We start from the raw sequence: 14,402 nt of genomic DNA, 5'->3' as shown, positions 1-14,402 counted from the left end.
GGGGCTCGCTCTGTGCTCAGGAACAGGGAAGGGGCTCAGGGTGAGGCTGAAAGAGCCACCAGGCAGGGTCTGGGAGTCAAGTGCAGCTTTGGCCCTGCCCTGAGCAAGCTGAGTGGTCTCAAGCTGGTTACTTGACTTTTCTGGACCTCGCTGAAACTTGGACACTGTTCTCTAAGGCCACATCCAGCTGCAGATGATAATGTATTCTGTTTCCTGGAGTTGGTGTCCTGCCCGGTGCTAAGCACACATTTTCAACAGAAGGGTCCTCATGAGCTCTGGATTCTTTGTGCACAATTCTAGCCATGCAGACCCCAATCTGTCGCTTTGGTCCTGAACTAGTTCTCTCTAGTTTGGTTGACCTGTAAGGGCCTCCTGACTGTGGGTTTGGGAGGTAGGCTGGGCTGCATGAGAATCGCCAGGGTCTGAAATAAGACTCTCCTTTTGTAAAGTTTTGCAAAGTGATGTGTGAGGCACAAAATTGGGGAGCAGCACTGCCCTTTTATTCTGCACTGTTGAAAGGAAGTGTAGCATGCTGGCCGAGAATGCAATGCCTGGGCTGGATTCTGGGTGGGCCTGTCACTTGACAGCTGTGTGACCATAGGCAAGTAGTTTCACATCTCTGTGCTTTAGTTTCCCCACCTACCTATAGGGTTGTTCGGTTTTGAATGAGCTAATCTACACATGCATTTAGTAAAGTGTCTCTCACATATAAGAGCTCAATAAATGTTAGCGTTTCTTGTAGGATGGCACATTTTCAAGGCTACCCAGCAAGTCAGAGTTGAGACTCCAACCCCATCTGCTGCATCCTCTGCCAGGGTTCTCCATTCTGGGAATGCTTTGGGGCAGGGCATGTGGGGTCTGTGAGAATCAAGCCCTAAGAATGACGCATGAGCCCTAAATCAGCGAAGAGGACTGTGGTGGGCAGCCCAGGGTCAGGGCATGGTGCTGGGAAGGTTGTGTGATGGAGGAAGCATCCTGTCATTTGGCTTTCTAACTACACCCCCCATGCACCTTTCCATCCTTTTCACGGATTATGATGGAGGGCCTGCTCTCTTCAAGCTGCTTGCACATATTGGGCACATGATTGCAAGCAGGATGGGTGTTACCAAGAGGGAACCTCTGGGGGATGCAAGTGGGACCTAACCTGGACTGGGGGAGGAGGTCTCAGGAAAGACTCCTTGGGAGGTGAATTTTAAACTAGATCTACAGGTGAGTCTGGCCAGGCACAGTGGTCATACCTGTGATCCCAGCACTTCGGGAGGCCAAGGAGGGAGGATTGCCTGAGCCTAGAAGTTCAAGATCAGCCCGAGCAACATAGTAAGACCATGTCTGTATGAAAAACAAATAAACTAGCTAGGCATGGTGGTGTGTGCTTGGTAGTCCCAGCTACTTGGAGGCTGATGTGGAAGGATCACTCGAACCCGGGAGGTCAAGGCTACAATGAACTATGATTACACCACTGCACTCCAGCCCTGGCAACAGAGCAAGGCCCAGGGCCATGCAAGAAGGGCCCTGGGCAGGTTCCTCACTCCAGTGTAGGGCATCATTGTGAGGATTAAATGAGAAAATCCATTCCAATCCCTCACTAGGGCACCTGGCCCCACTGATGGGGCCTCAGACTAGCCCCATCTCTGAACCCTTCCATGCCAGGACATGATTTTGTTGCAGTGCAGAAAATGGGCTTGATGCATCAGAAATGTGGGCAACCTGTATTGAGGAGGAGGGAGGGAGAGAGAGAGAGAGAGAAAGAGAGAGACACTGATGGAGAGAACTCATCTTGCTCAGGAAACTGAGTCAGGAGTTAAAGGCTCTTGGGCAGTGGCCTAGGAAGTGCTGGGGAAATGTCACTGTCTGCCTTCCTTCTTTCCTTGGCGATTCCCGGTGATTGGAGTCCAGGAGCATCTCCTCAACCAGAAGATGACAGCACCGGGTCACCTGGTGTCTTGGCTTGTGACGAGGGTGGTCCCACATTCTCTCTCTTCTGAGAGCAGGTCCATGGGAATGGGGTGTGATTTCACTACAGAAAACAGAGGCCAGGCAGTAGCTTTACCCATGTGATTCTTCAGACTTGTGCTGGATGCGGAGGACACGGAGAAGATGTGTGTCTGACACGTCTACCTGGCGGGTAGTCTGACAACACGAATCGCTCACCGCTGCTGAGTGCTCACCATTAGGCCCCATTCCACCGACTTTATGGCACAATCTCATTTCATCCTCACAACAGCCTGTGGGAGGTGACTGTCATTGGTCCATTGTACAGATTAGTAGAGTGAGGCAGAGCAAGTTAAGCTACTTGCCCAGGTAACAAATGCAGGGGCCGTTAGACTGCAGCAAGTACTGTGGTGAGGCTCAAAGAAAGGGAAAAGCAGGGGACACTGAGGTAATCATATTCCTCCCCAGAATCTTAGTCTGCACTGATGCATGAGGAAATGACCAAAATCCAAATCGAGGGGCATTCTGCAAAACATCTGCCCTGAAACCTTTAAAAACATCAGTGTCAGAAAGAAAAATGAGAGGTGGATAACGTGTCTAGGTTAAAGGATGAGAGACTCAGCCACTAAAGACAGTTCAGGATCCTGATTGCGTCCTGAATCCAAAATGAAAACGAAAACAACGCCCCGGCTCTCATGGACATTCTTGGGGCAGTAGAATGACTGTATTAGACAATGGGATTGTACTGATGCTGAATTTCTGAGTGTGATCATAGGGAAAGGGAACATGCGTGTTCATCTTTTCCAAAGCTTTTGCACTTTTCAAACTAAAATGAGGAGACAGCGGGTGGGGAAATGGATTCTGACAGGGATCCAGGGGTATCTGGGAAGACCCCTGCTGAGCGGATGAAGTTTGAATCAGGCCCTTGAAGGTGTCTAGAAGCTAGACAAGCAAAGAGAGGAGGAAGGGATTCTGGGCAGAGGCTCAGAGGTGCAGAGGGGTGGCGGGTGCTGGGGAGTGTGGAGCAGCCTGGGTGGACACAGGGCAGGGAGTCAGGAAGTGGATCCTGGGGATTGGGACTGGCAGGGTGGGCTGGGTAGGGACCGATACTTCTTCCCCTGCTGGCTCCAGGGAGGGCAGGGTTTATTCCGGACACTTGGGAAGACATGGCAGCATTTGGGGTGAGTGGACGTGTCAGACCCTATAGAGCTGTAGTTGTGATCCTAAGAGGCTGTGTAGTGTAGGGGCTATGGGTGGGAGCGGCCTGGTGTCGGGGCCCAGGAGGCTGCTGCAACAGCCCTGGGGAGAAGTGCCAAGGCCTCATATAGGGCAGAGGCAGTAGGATTAGAAAGCACAGGATGATGAGTGTTTAGGAGGCAAAATTCACAGGATTTGGCAACTGGTTAGTTGGGGGTGGGGGAGGTGCAGGGAGGAGTTGAGAGTGACTCAGAGCTTTCCACTTGGGGCGACCAACAACATGGTCAGGCCAAGAACATGGCTAGGCATGGGGGTGGGGGACTTGTGTGTGTGTAAAGGTGAAGTGGGGTTGGAGGAAGCTGGAATTTGAGGTGCCCATGGGACTCCCAGAAGCCAGCCTGAAGCCCCACTGGGGATCTGAGCCTTTCCCACATAAACGATGCTGGATGCCCACCAGGCCTCCCAGCCTAAGGGTGAGGGGGGATGGGGCAGTGGATGGCTAGTAGGCTGAGCGAATGTGAGAGGAGTTGACCTCCCAGGTCTGCCCTAGGCCTGTGTGTGGTGATCCCCTTCCCTGGCTTGCAGACTCCAGCCCTCTCCCCACATCATCCAGGGCTTTTCGGCCACAGGAAGGCTTGTGGAAGGTAGTGCTGAGGCAGTTTTGTAGGAGGAACTCAGGAGCTGGGAACCCCGGGGTCTATCACCCCCTTTCATCACCACCCAGTCCTCACTGCTGCTCTGCCCCCACGGGGCAGGGAGGAACCAACAAACAGACTTTCCCACCCCAGGGCCAAGGACTCTCGCCAAGGCTGTCCAAGCCAGATGTGCCACACCCCTCTGGCTGGGCCGCCCGGGCAGGAAGGCTGGGCTGCATGGAGGGAGGGAAGAGAGAGGAAGCCCCGAGGGCCACGAAAGCCCTCTGATGCTGGGTGGGCTGGTCGCAGGGTGGGGGCTAGAGCTCTGGGCTTGGAGGGAGGAGAAGAAGGACTTAAAGGCTGGAGCCCTTCCCCTTTTCTGGGCCCTGGCTCTTGAGAGAGGTGGGGCTGGGGGGTGGGGTGTGGAGAGACCAGGCAGCTCCAAGCTGTGGCTGTGTCTCCTTCTGCCCCTGAGTTTTCCCCAGGTAGGTTCCTTTGGAACCAGCAAAGGAAGGGCCCGGGGTGTGCTCCATGAGGCTGTCTGCCACTTGTCAGGAAAAATGACGATCATTGTCATAACAAGCCATTACCCTTGAACAGCACTTTGCACTTTATGGGGCTTGTTTACATCCTCTGCCTGTACCTGCAGAACAACCCGGGGGGAGGGCTGGATAGGTACCAGGCACCCCGCTTTTCTTAGCCCATATTTTAGCATCTGATTGTTAAGTTCTTTTTTCCCACTGAGTCTCATTATGCCTTCTTGCAGTGCCTGCCCACTGGTTTTGGTTTGGCCTTCTGAACTTCACAGATGACGTCTGGTGCCTGCTTACAATGACTCTTCCTTCATATATTTGAGGATAGGAAGCTAACCGACCCTAGACTTTCTCCTCTAGCATCTTGGGAACATCAAACCTATGGGATGACTGTTTTAACAAGATCACCTCAGTGACCCTGTTTTACAGTGGAACTAAGTGGATGCCAGCAGAGCCTGGGGCCATTTGCCTGGAGGTGGCAGAGCTAGTCCCTCGCTCCCACCAGAGTGAGGGACTTCACAGCTTCCACCCTTCACAGCCTCCTTCTTGGAGGAGTGATGTCTCCTCATTCATTCCACTCTCTGAATCATCCGCAAGTCCCACCCTCATCACTTTAAGTCCCTTCATTCCAAAGGGACTGTTGTGTCATTTCCCCCTCTCTCTACACTCAGACTGTCTGGTTCAAACTCCCCATTTTTCATCTGGGGACTCTGAGGCTCAGGAAAGGTCACTGATATTCTCAATGTCACATAGCCTAGAAGGCAGGTCTCCAGACTCCTCCCCCAGTGCTCGCTCAGCCACAGCCAGGACCCAGTAGGGCTGAGGGGCAGGAGTGTCCTGGGGCATCCCCTGTGGCTGCTTAGAGAGGCCTGAGCAAGGGCAGAGATGGACCTGAAGCCCTGTCCCTGCCCTCCAGGCCCCAGGGGCGAAAGATTTTGTAAACTGAGATTTCTTGGGGCTGGGCTGGCAGAGCAGGCAAACTGGGGCCCCTGGGAGAAGCTGGTCTGGAAGGCTGCACATGCCACTCATGGGGTCATTGGGCTGCCAGGGCTGTCTTCTGGGAGACTCTGCTGCGCTAACTGTGCTTTGGGAAGAAGGCCTATATCCCTCGGCTTTGGGAAAAGGGCTGGATATGGGGCATGGGGAGGGAAGTTTGCCGGGTAAGCGGCAATGGGCTTTGCCTGACTTAGTGGGGTGGGAGAGACAGGCTTGTGGATTGCCAGAGTCGGACCGGGAGAGCTGGCTTTAGGGTTTCCTTTCTGCCTCCCCCAGACAGCACTTAAACTGAATCCCAGGTCCCCCCTCTGCACCTCCCCCCACCCCAGGCCTGGACTGCTGCAGTTGACACTGACCAGGGCCCCCTCCCTGGAATGTTTGTGGCAGAAATCTAAGGGAAGTCCCTCAAGTCCAGGCCTGAGACAGAAACCAGGGGAGGTGAGACAGGTGAAGAGAAGGGACCTACCTGCCTCTTCTTGTGGGATGGGGGTCACAGAGTGAGGCCCAGAGTTGGGCAGTACCCTGCCCGACCCTCACCCCAGCCCCAGCCGAAGCTCCTAGAACCCAGCTCTCTGAAATATCAGAACCCAAGAGGTGGCTGGCTGGATCTATCCCGCAGAGGCCTCCCTGGCCACCAGGGGGCACTGCTGGGCTCCAGCTCCCCACCCTCAGCAGTCCCCACCTCTAGCCTGGGCTTTTGTCTCTGCTACCCCACCCCTGCTGTCTCTGCTTGTCTCTTTGAATTTCTAAGCAACTTTAGAAAGGTTGAAAATACAGTGCAAAGAACATTTCTCCCCTCCAGAACTCGGAGAGTAAGTTGCTGACGTGATGCCCCACCACCCTTAAATACTTTCCTGATTTTTCTACAAGGACTCTCTTACCTGACCAGCCCTGCTATCAAAATCGGGAAACTGACATGGATACCTTACTACCATTCAATCTAGACTCAGGGAAGTCCCGCCAGTGGTCCCAGTGATGTCCTGTGGACATCAACAGAACCTGGTTCAGAAGCTGCAGTTACTTTTGGTTGCCAAGTCTTTTTGCTGCCTTCAGTCTGGAAAACTCCTCAGCCTTTCCTTGATTTCCATGACCTTGTCACTTTTGGAGATTCCAGGACATTTAATGTGTAGGCTGTCCCTTAGTTTGGGTTGGCCTGATGTTTCCTCATGATTAGATTCAGGTTGAGGCTTTCTGGCAGGGATACCGCAGAAGTGGCGTCTGTTCTCAGTGCACCCCTGCTCCGAGCTTGGCTCCATCATCCCATTACCACTGGAGTGATGCTAACTTTGATCACTTGATTAAAGTGGAGGAAGCCAGGAAAAGTTACTTTCTTCCTCTTTGTAATTTCTAAGTATGATGTGGGGAGGTGCTTGGAGATGATGTAAATATCTTGTGCCTTATCAAACTTTGTTCAGTTACAGTCATGAGTCACTTAACAATGGGGATACATTCTGAGAAGTGTGTTGTTGGGGGATTTTGTCATTGTGCAAACATCATAGAGAGTACTTTTATATATCCAGATGGTACAGCCTACTGCACACCTATGCTACTGTATGGTATAACCTGTAGCTCCTGGGCTAAAACCCTGCACAGCATGTCACTGTACTGAACCCTGTAGGCTGGGAACTGTATATCTAAAATATCTAAATGTAGAAAAGGGACAGTAAAAATACAGTATTATAAGTTTATGGGACCACTGTCGTTATGTGGCGATGACTGCATTTCTGATTGTCAGCATACACACATTTAAGCCATTCCTATCATCATGTATTTTGATGCTCCAATCTTCCTGGATTTGGCCTTTGGGAGCTCCCATGTCCTTCTGTCTCTCTTTGAGCCTCTGACCCCCTTGTTAGTTTCTGCGTGTCTCTGTCTCATCTCTCTCGTTCTCTCTGTCTGCCTTTTTCTTGGTCTTTCTTCTCTGTCTCTCTATTGCTCCTCTCTCTCTGTCCTGTCTGCTTCCCGCACCCCTCTCTCTCCTTTGTCCTTTTCTCTTTCCCTCTGCCCCTCTCTCTATGCCTTTGCCTCTTTACCTCTCTGGCTTTCTGCCTCTGACTCAGTCTCATTTTGTCTGTTTTTCTCTCTGTGTTTCTATGACTTAGTCTCTGTCACCCAGGACTCACCTCTGCAGTGTCTTCAGATAGGAGTCCTAGACACACGGGCTTGTGTGTGGGACACCGTCATTCTATCTGCTCTGGACTCACAGTCCTCCTCTCCAGCCTCTATTTCAGACCCAGGGGGCTCTGGGGCAGGTGCAAGGAGGGGAACAGGAACAAGTGGACTTTCCTCCTGCATGCTCCGCACACCGCAGGGCTGGGATCATGTCTCTGTGCGTGCGCACATGTGTGTGGAGGGGGGTCAGAGAGATCTGTGTCTGGGAGAGGGGAGAGAGGGAGCTGCTGGTGTCTGTGTCTTGCCCCCTCCTGCTACAGCTGGGAAGGGAATCAGGTTAGACCGCAGGGTGAGTGCCTGGAGCAGGCGATGCTTTCCCTGAGGAGTCCTCCAAATAGGGGCACCCATCCCCCACCGTGGGGCCTGCAAGCTGGGCAGTGTCTGTGCAGGGCTCTGCATCTTGGAGCATGTTCCCATATGTGGTTTCAAAGGACAGACTGTCAGAGCTCCAGGGGTGTGGTGCCATCCAGAAAGAGAAACTGTGGTAGTGGTGGAGTGGTGACTGACCCAGGGCTTTATGGTAAGTCAGGCTCAGAGGAAGGCTTGGGCTACCAGCCTGCCTCTCATGCATAAGGTGGTGTCATTTAAAAAGGATAGCCACATCTCTGTGTTTTCATAATGCAAAGAATTGAAAATAAAAATAAAGATGGAAGAAGCCTTCCGGGCTGGGGCAGGGGATGGTGGAGAGGGTGGAATGGGGAGAGAATGAGGGGAAATGGCATTGTGGGGTCATGGGTTAGAGAAGCGAAGGCCTATCAGCAGTAGAGCAGACAAATACACCTGCTGCGTCTACACAATAGGATGGCGCATGGCAGGGGCAAAGGAGGAGCTGCGCTGGATGCAGCCACCTAAAGGGACCTCAGACTCATGGTGTGTGAAGGAAGCCAAACACAAGACTATGCACTGGATAATTTCATCTTGATGAAGGTTAAAAATCTGGCACCATGACTCTTTGGTGATGGAAACCACAATAGTATTAACCTTGGGGAGAGGGGACAGTGAATGGGAGAGGCCATGAGGGAGTCTTCAGAGAGGTGGCTCTGTGGGATGTATGTGTGGAACGTATCAAGTGATACATTTAAAATGAGTGCAGTCTGCTGTGTGTGAGCCATGCCTTCGTAATAAATGAAAAAAAGCCAAGGTAGGAAGCCATGTGGGGGCTGCAGGTCCCGGAAGCTGAGCTCTCCAGCTGCTGTCTGGACTCAGGCCACGGGCCCCACCTGAGTCTGGGATGAACGTCCTGCCACCCACACCTTTCTCTGTCCCTGGGACCTCCTCCCTCCTCTGGACCCTGAGGGGCTCTTGCCATCCTTTTCCCAGTCTCTGCCTACCTCTCCCCCAGGTTCCTCTACTCCTTCCCCAGGACCCCAGCCTTCTACCCAGGGCTGACTCTGTGCCTCTCCTCCCATAGCCAGAGGATCTGGAGGCCCCCAAGACACACCACTTCAAGGTGAAGACCTTCAAGAAGGTGAAGCCCTGTGGGATCTGCCGCCAGGTCATCACCCAGGAAGGCTGCACCTGCAAAGGTGAGCAGCTGTCTGGGCTGTGGGGGATGGGAGCACCCATCAGGGGAATGAGATGGCTGGGCCTGGGCCAGGCTGGGACTCTGCTGTGCACACATCCTTGGGGTCCCAACCTGATGCCTTGTTCTCGTCTGGTGGAGGATGCTGAGCTCACTGGATGACAAGCATGTGGGTGGGTGTGGTGGGCATAGCAGGTGGAGGGTGGTGTGGAAATGGAATGCTTGTATGAGGATGAATGGCATGAAGAAGGTATATGGGTGTCATGTGAGTGGCATGAAGAAGGTATATGAGTGGCATGTGGAAGATGCATGATTAGTATGTGGTGGCATGGGGAGGTTGTGTTGAGGGTGTGTGGATGGCGTGTGGAAGGTGTGTGGATGATGTATGCTGAGGGTGTGTGGCTGGTATGTGGCTGGTGTCTGGATGGCATGTCGATGATGTGTTTTGAGGGTGTGAGGCTGATGTGTGGTGGCATGTGGAGGTTGTGGTCAGGGTGTGTGACTGGTGTGTGGATGGTGTGTGGCTGGTGTGTGGATGATGTATGCTGAGGGTGTGTGGCTGGTATGTGGATGGCACGTGGATGATGTGTGCTGAGGGTGTGTGGCTGGTGTGTGGATGGCATGTGGATGATGTGTGCTGAGGGTGTGTGGAAGATGTGTGCTGATGGTGTGTGACTGGTGTGTGAATGATGTGTGCTGAGGGTGTGTGGCTGCTGTGTGGATGGCATGAGGATGATGTGTGCTGAGGGTGTGTGGCTGGTGTGTGAATGATGTGTGCTGAGGGTGTGTGGCTGCTGTGTGGATGGCATGAGGATGATGTGTGCTGAGGGTGTGTGGCTGGTGTGTGGATGGTGTGTGCTGAGGGTGTGTGGCTGGTGTGTGGATGGCATGTGAATGATGTGTGCTGAGGGTGTGTGTTTGGTGTGTGGATAGCACGTGGTCTGTATGTAGAAGCTGTGTGGAGGGTTTGTGGCAGGTGCATTGAGGTCACGTGGCTGATGTGTTTTGAGGTGTGTGGATGGGATGTGGTTGGTGTGTGGAATTCGTGTGGGTGGCATGTGCTTGGCACTGGGAGTTCTGCAAAGAAAGGATGCACCAGCCCTCTCCTGTGGCAGCTCAGAGGTGACTTTAAGAGGCCCTGAGTCAGACTTAGCGGAGGACCTGTTGTCTGCCAGGCTTTTCAATCACTATTTTCATGAGCTCCTGGAATGGCCTGGGGCTTGGCTGTCATTATTGCCTGAAAAGTTGGGTCTTGTCCCTGATCACACAGTGAAATCAGCAGGAGCTCCCTGCACCCAATATCAGTGGCTGACACCTTCACTCACCCCGTTGCCCCATCGGATGCTTCCCTCTCCTTCACCCCCACATCCCACCAATTGCAAGGCCTCCCAAGGACAGCTGGAGTCCCTGAGCTTCTTGGCATCACCCCCTCCCAATTCCACTGTTGTCATTTCTCATGTGGGCGACTGACTCACCTTTGCCTTCTCCTGTCTCCTAACCTATTCTCAGCGACCCACCCACCACACCAGCTTCCAGTGGGACTTAAAAACATAAATCCAGTTATGTCAGCTCCTGGCTTAAAGCCTTTGGGGGTCCCTCACAATCCCCAAGACAGAGCGCAGACCTCTTTCCGCAGCTGCCAGGCCTGGTGGGCTCAGCCTTTGCCCAGCTCTCTGCCTCATGTTCCTCTGCTCCTGACTCCATGTTCAAACCATTGGTACCTCACCTGACTCCTCACTATGTTGGGCATGCCAGGCAGGCCATGCCCTTTTTGCCTGGAGCCTTTGCGCATGCGGTTTTCTCTCCCTGGCCCCTCTCTCTAGCCCCCCTCTCCACATCAAAGTCCCAGCAGGCTGGAAAGCTGGGCCTCAGAGCCCGCTGAACAATCTCTAAAGCACTTACTGCATACCAAACACTCACAGGCATGACCTCATCTGATGTTCACATCCCCCAGAAGGTGCTGGTGTCATCCCCGTTTTACAAAGGAGGAAACTGAGGCTGAGAGTGGTCACGTCGCTTGCCAAGGCACCCCGGAGCTGGCCCGAGTGAGATTTTCAGGATGTGTGCTCTCAGTGGGAGGGAAAGTGGCCAACCGGGACTTTTGCAATACCAAAATCAGCCACGTGGTGTCACCCTCCTCCCAAGAGGTCTGGCTGGGACTTGCTGGCAGTTTAGGGCTGGAGCCAGGGGAGAAGTCACAGAAGAATTGCTAGGGGTGAAGTTTTGCATTTTGTTTGCAAAACAGCCCCCCACCCTGCCCTGCGAGGATGCATAAATTAGCCTCTGGCCCTTCCCCATGGTTCCTTCCTTCCCTAGTGTCTTCCTGTCACCCCAGGGACTCCCAATATGGTGATATGGGGCAGCCTGGGGGTGGGGGCAGAAGGAAGTCCTGCCAACATTCACTGTGTGACCTTGGGCATGTCTCTGGCTGCAGTCTCTGGTGGCCCTCGCATTCCATGGCTCTAGGTTCCCCAGCTGACCTGGCCTGAGGGCTTGGGTTGAGGAGAAGATTTGACCTCATGTGAACAGCACCCCTTGCTCCCAGGGTGAGCAAGACATGTCCCTGGTTTCACCTAGATCTCAGCCTGGCCCTGCTGGTGTGAACTGGAGGGGAGGGTGGGTGGCCAGACTGGTTTGGCAGCTCTGGCTGAGCTCTGGAGGGTGGGGAGTTTGGTGGGAAGAAAGCCAGGGCTATGCTGTAGCAGGACCAGCAGGTGTCAGGACTGGGCCACGGAAGGTGCAAGGGCCAGGCCCAAATAGGGAGAAGGGAAGAAGGTTCCTGGTTCTATAGGTGATGTGTGCAGCCTCAGCAAGGGGACTGGGATCACCAGGCCTGGGAGGAGGCCGGGGCTACTGGGTTCACTGGTGGGAGATGCAGGAGTGAAGCCACTGTCTGTGCTTTGGACTCAGGAGCTCAGGATGGCACGAGGTGGATAGGTCCCCTCGCCCATCCATTCATCCACCCGTCCAGGGCCACCCGATGTGGTTGTACGGGTTTTTCCCTGTCTGAGGGGGCATGTGTGGACCAAACTCCAGCCCATGTCTGTTCACCGAGCCTGACTCAATGGGTTTGCTCTGCTCTCAGCCTTCAAGTCTTGGCTACAACATGGCAACTCTCTTGATGAGTGGCTCGGGGTGATAGGTGGGGTGGGGTGCATGGAATGTCAAGGCCCTGGATTCCCAGTCTCCATGGGACTTGCAACATTGAAGAAACTTCTGCTTGAGGCAGGGCGCAGTGAGGAAGCTCTTTTAGATTTGGAGACAGTGGGGCATTTGGCCTGTCTCCCCCTGGTTGCCTGAACCTATAGCTTGGGCTCCTCTTCCATTTCCCTCCCTCTTGCATTTCCCATTTGATGTAATACGGCCGAAGGAGGTGGGAAAGAGAGGACAGGGACCTGGGGTCTGGTCCTGGTTCTGGAAGACTCAAATATGAATAAGGCAGATAAGAAACTAAGGTGGTGGACCTGCGGGCGTCATAGATGTGCAGGCAAAGGGGTTCCACTGGACCTGTGAACCCCTGTGGACTCCTGCATATGAACCCTGTCCTGGGTGTCTGGGTGGCTGCTGTGAGGAGCATTGAGGTTCTGTGTGCCTGTAGGATAGGTCCTCGTGCTAGGGATAAAGGCTCCGTGTGAAAGATGCAGAGATAGACGAGACAACGGCAGGAGAACAGGTGCAGGGGCGTTGTTAGTGGCCTGGGCTCTATTTCTGGCCCTGCTTCTCACAGCCTCTGTGATCTTGGATAAGTCAATTAATAGCTCAGGCCTCAGTTTTCTCATCTATGATTAAGGGAACTGGACTAAGAATACTTGCTGAGGCCCTGACAGTGGGAGGGCCTGGAAAACTCCCTGGATGGAGTCTGCAGAGGTAGGATAGCTCCCTCTACGCAGGCTGCTGCTCACCTCCTCTGCACTCCGTGCAGCCATCTGGCAATCAGGAACTGAGCCGTCCTCTGGGTCAGATGCTGTGCCCGGTCCTGGTGCTGAGAGCCAGCCCCTTACCTGGGAAGACAGACACAGTCAGACAATCATGGAGCATGGTGCCAAAGCTGACACAGGTGTGTGTGTGTGTGTGTGTGTGTGTGTCTGTGTGTGTGGAGGGCTGTCTCTGACTCAGTAGAGACATTCTTGTCAGGCTTCAGCAGGGAAGGCATGTGCAGGTTGGGTCTTGAGGGATGTGTAGGAGTTCCTCAGTCCAAATAGTCGGCTTCCCACAGGTCCCTAGGGAAGTGTTCTATGGAAGTCCATTTGCACTTGGGGCCCCAGAGGGAGGCTGTGTGGACTCAGAGCTTTGCTCAAGGGCCCTACCTCCCACCAGGCCGAAACCCACAGGAAGAGACCAGGATGGCGGCTCAGCAGCCTGAGGGCTGCCATCGGGGCCTGATCTGGGCCCAGACTTGGATAACTTCCATTCTCAGTGCTTCTGGTGAGCCTGGAAGGGGTGACAGTCACCTGTAGTTTCCTTAGGGCAGGATGCACCTGGAAAGATGATCCATCCTTTAACCGGACAAGCCTATGCAGAAGCCGGCACCCACTGGATTTGGGGAAACCTTGTTTGTAGGAACTCTTTCTCCCTGTTACTTCAATGGGGAGCCCAGCTTCCGCCCTGTGTCTGAGGGCCTCCTTGGAACCACCAGAGGTAGCCTGGTAGGGTGGGAAGACCCTGGGTGTCTAGCCCTGGCTTGCTATTAATACCACCTGGCTGTGTGACCTCAAGTGAGATGTTTAACCTCTCTGGGTCTGGCTTTCTCTTTTCTCTAAATGAGGAGGTGAGACTAGATTAGAGGCTCTAAACTGTGTTCTGAAGGAGCTGTAAGGTTTCTGGAGGAGCTTTAGGGGCCAAAGAGGGTAAGAAAGAGATGAATCCAAGGGAGTCTTAAGGGGTCAGGGCTCTGGGACCTCTGCCCACCTCAGTCAGAGAAGCTCTGGTTTTAGGAGTTAAATCCGTCAGGAGGCAGGATCCTGTGGTGATCCTGCCCTTGATTTAGATAACCTGATTCAAATCCCCTCTCTGAGCCTTACTAGTGAGAACTTGGGCTGATTGCTCACCCCTCTCAGCTTCAGTTTCTTTAACTTTAAGATGGGACAAAAGCTGGGCGTGGTGGATCACGCCTGTAATCCTAGCACTTTGGGAGGCTGAGGCGGGCAGATCACCTGAGGTTGGGAATTTGAGACCAGCCTGACCAACATGGAGAAACCCCATCTCTACTAAAAAAAAAAATACCAAATTAGCTGGGCATGGTGGACGTGCCTGTAATCCCAGCTGCTTGGGAGGCTGAGGCAGGAGAATCACTTGAACCTGGGAGGCGGAGGTTGTGGTGAGCCGAGATTGCGCCAGTGCACTCCAGCCTAGGCAACAAGAGTGAAACTACGTCTCAAAAAAAAAAAAAAAAAAAAAAAAGGGAAAAAAAGAAGA

At 53.5% G+C, this 14,402-nt stretch overlaps 1 long non-coding RNA gene across 2 annotated transcripts in view; it reads right to left on the bottom strand.

The window, feature by feature from the left end:
* Positions 1-1,624: 1,624 nt before the first annotated feature.
* LOC108541854 (uncharacterized) overlaps positions 1,625-14,402 on the bottom strand; it is a 20,102-nt gene continuing 7,324 nt past the window's right edge. Inside the window, exons 3-4 of one of the 2 annotated variants that reach the window (XR_001889084.1) lie at positions 12,890-12,988; positions 1,625-2,225 (exon numbers count right to left, since the gene is read on the bottom strand). This is a non-coding gene — a long non-coding RNA (uncharacterized LOC108541854). The remainder of the gene's footprint in view (positions 2,226-12,889; positions 12,989-14,402) is intronic. The other variant, XR_001889085.1, reaches the window with a different exon arrangement.

Source organism: Rhinopithecus bieti, unplaced genomic scaffold, assembly GCF_001698545.2.
Source record: "Rhinopithecus bieti isolate Rb0 unplaced genomic scaffold, ASM169854v2 scaffold_21117, whole genome shotgun sequence".
NCBI classification, from domain to species: domain Eukaryota; kingdom Metazoa; phylum Chordata; class Mammalia; order Primates; family Cercopithecidae; genus Rhinopithecus; species Rhinopithecus bieti.
Note: the sequence above shows the minus strand (reverse complement) of the source record. Positions and strands in the feature narration are given on the sequence as shown.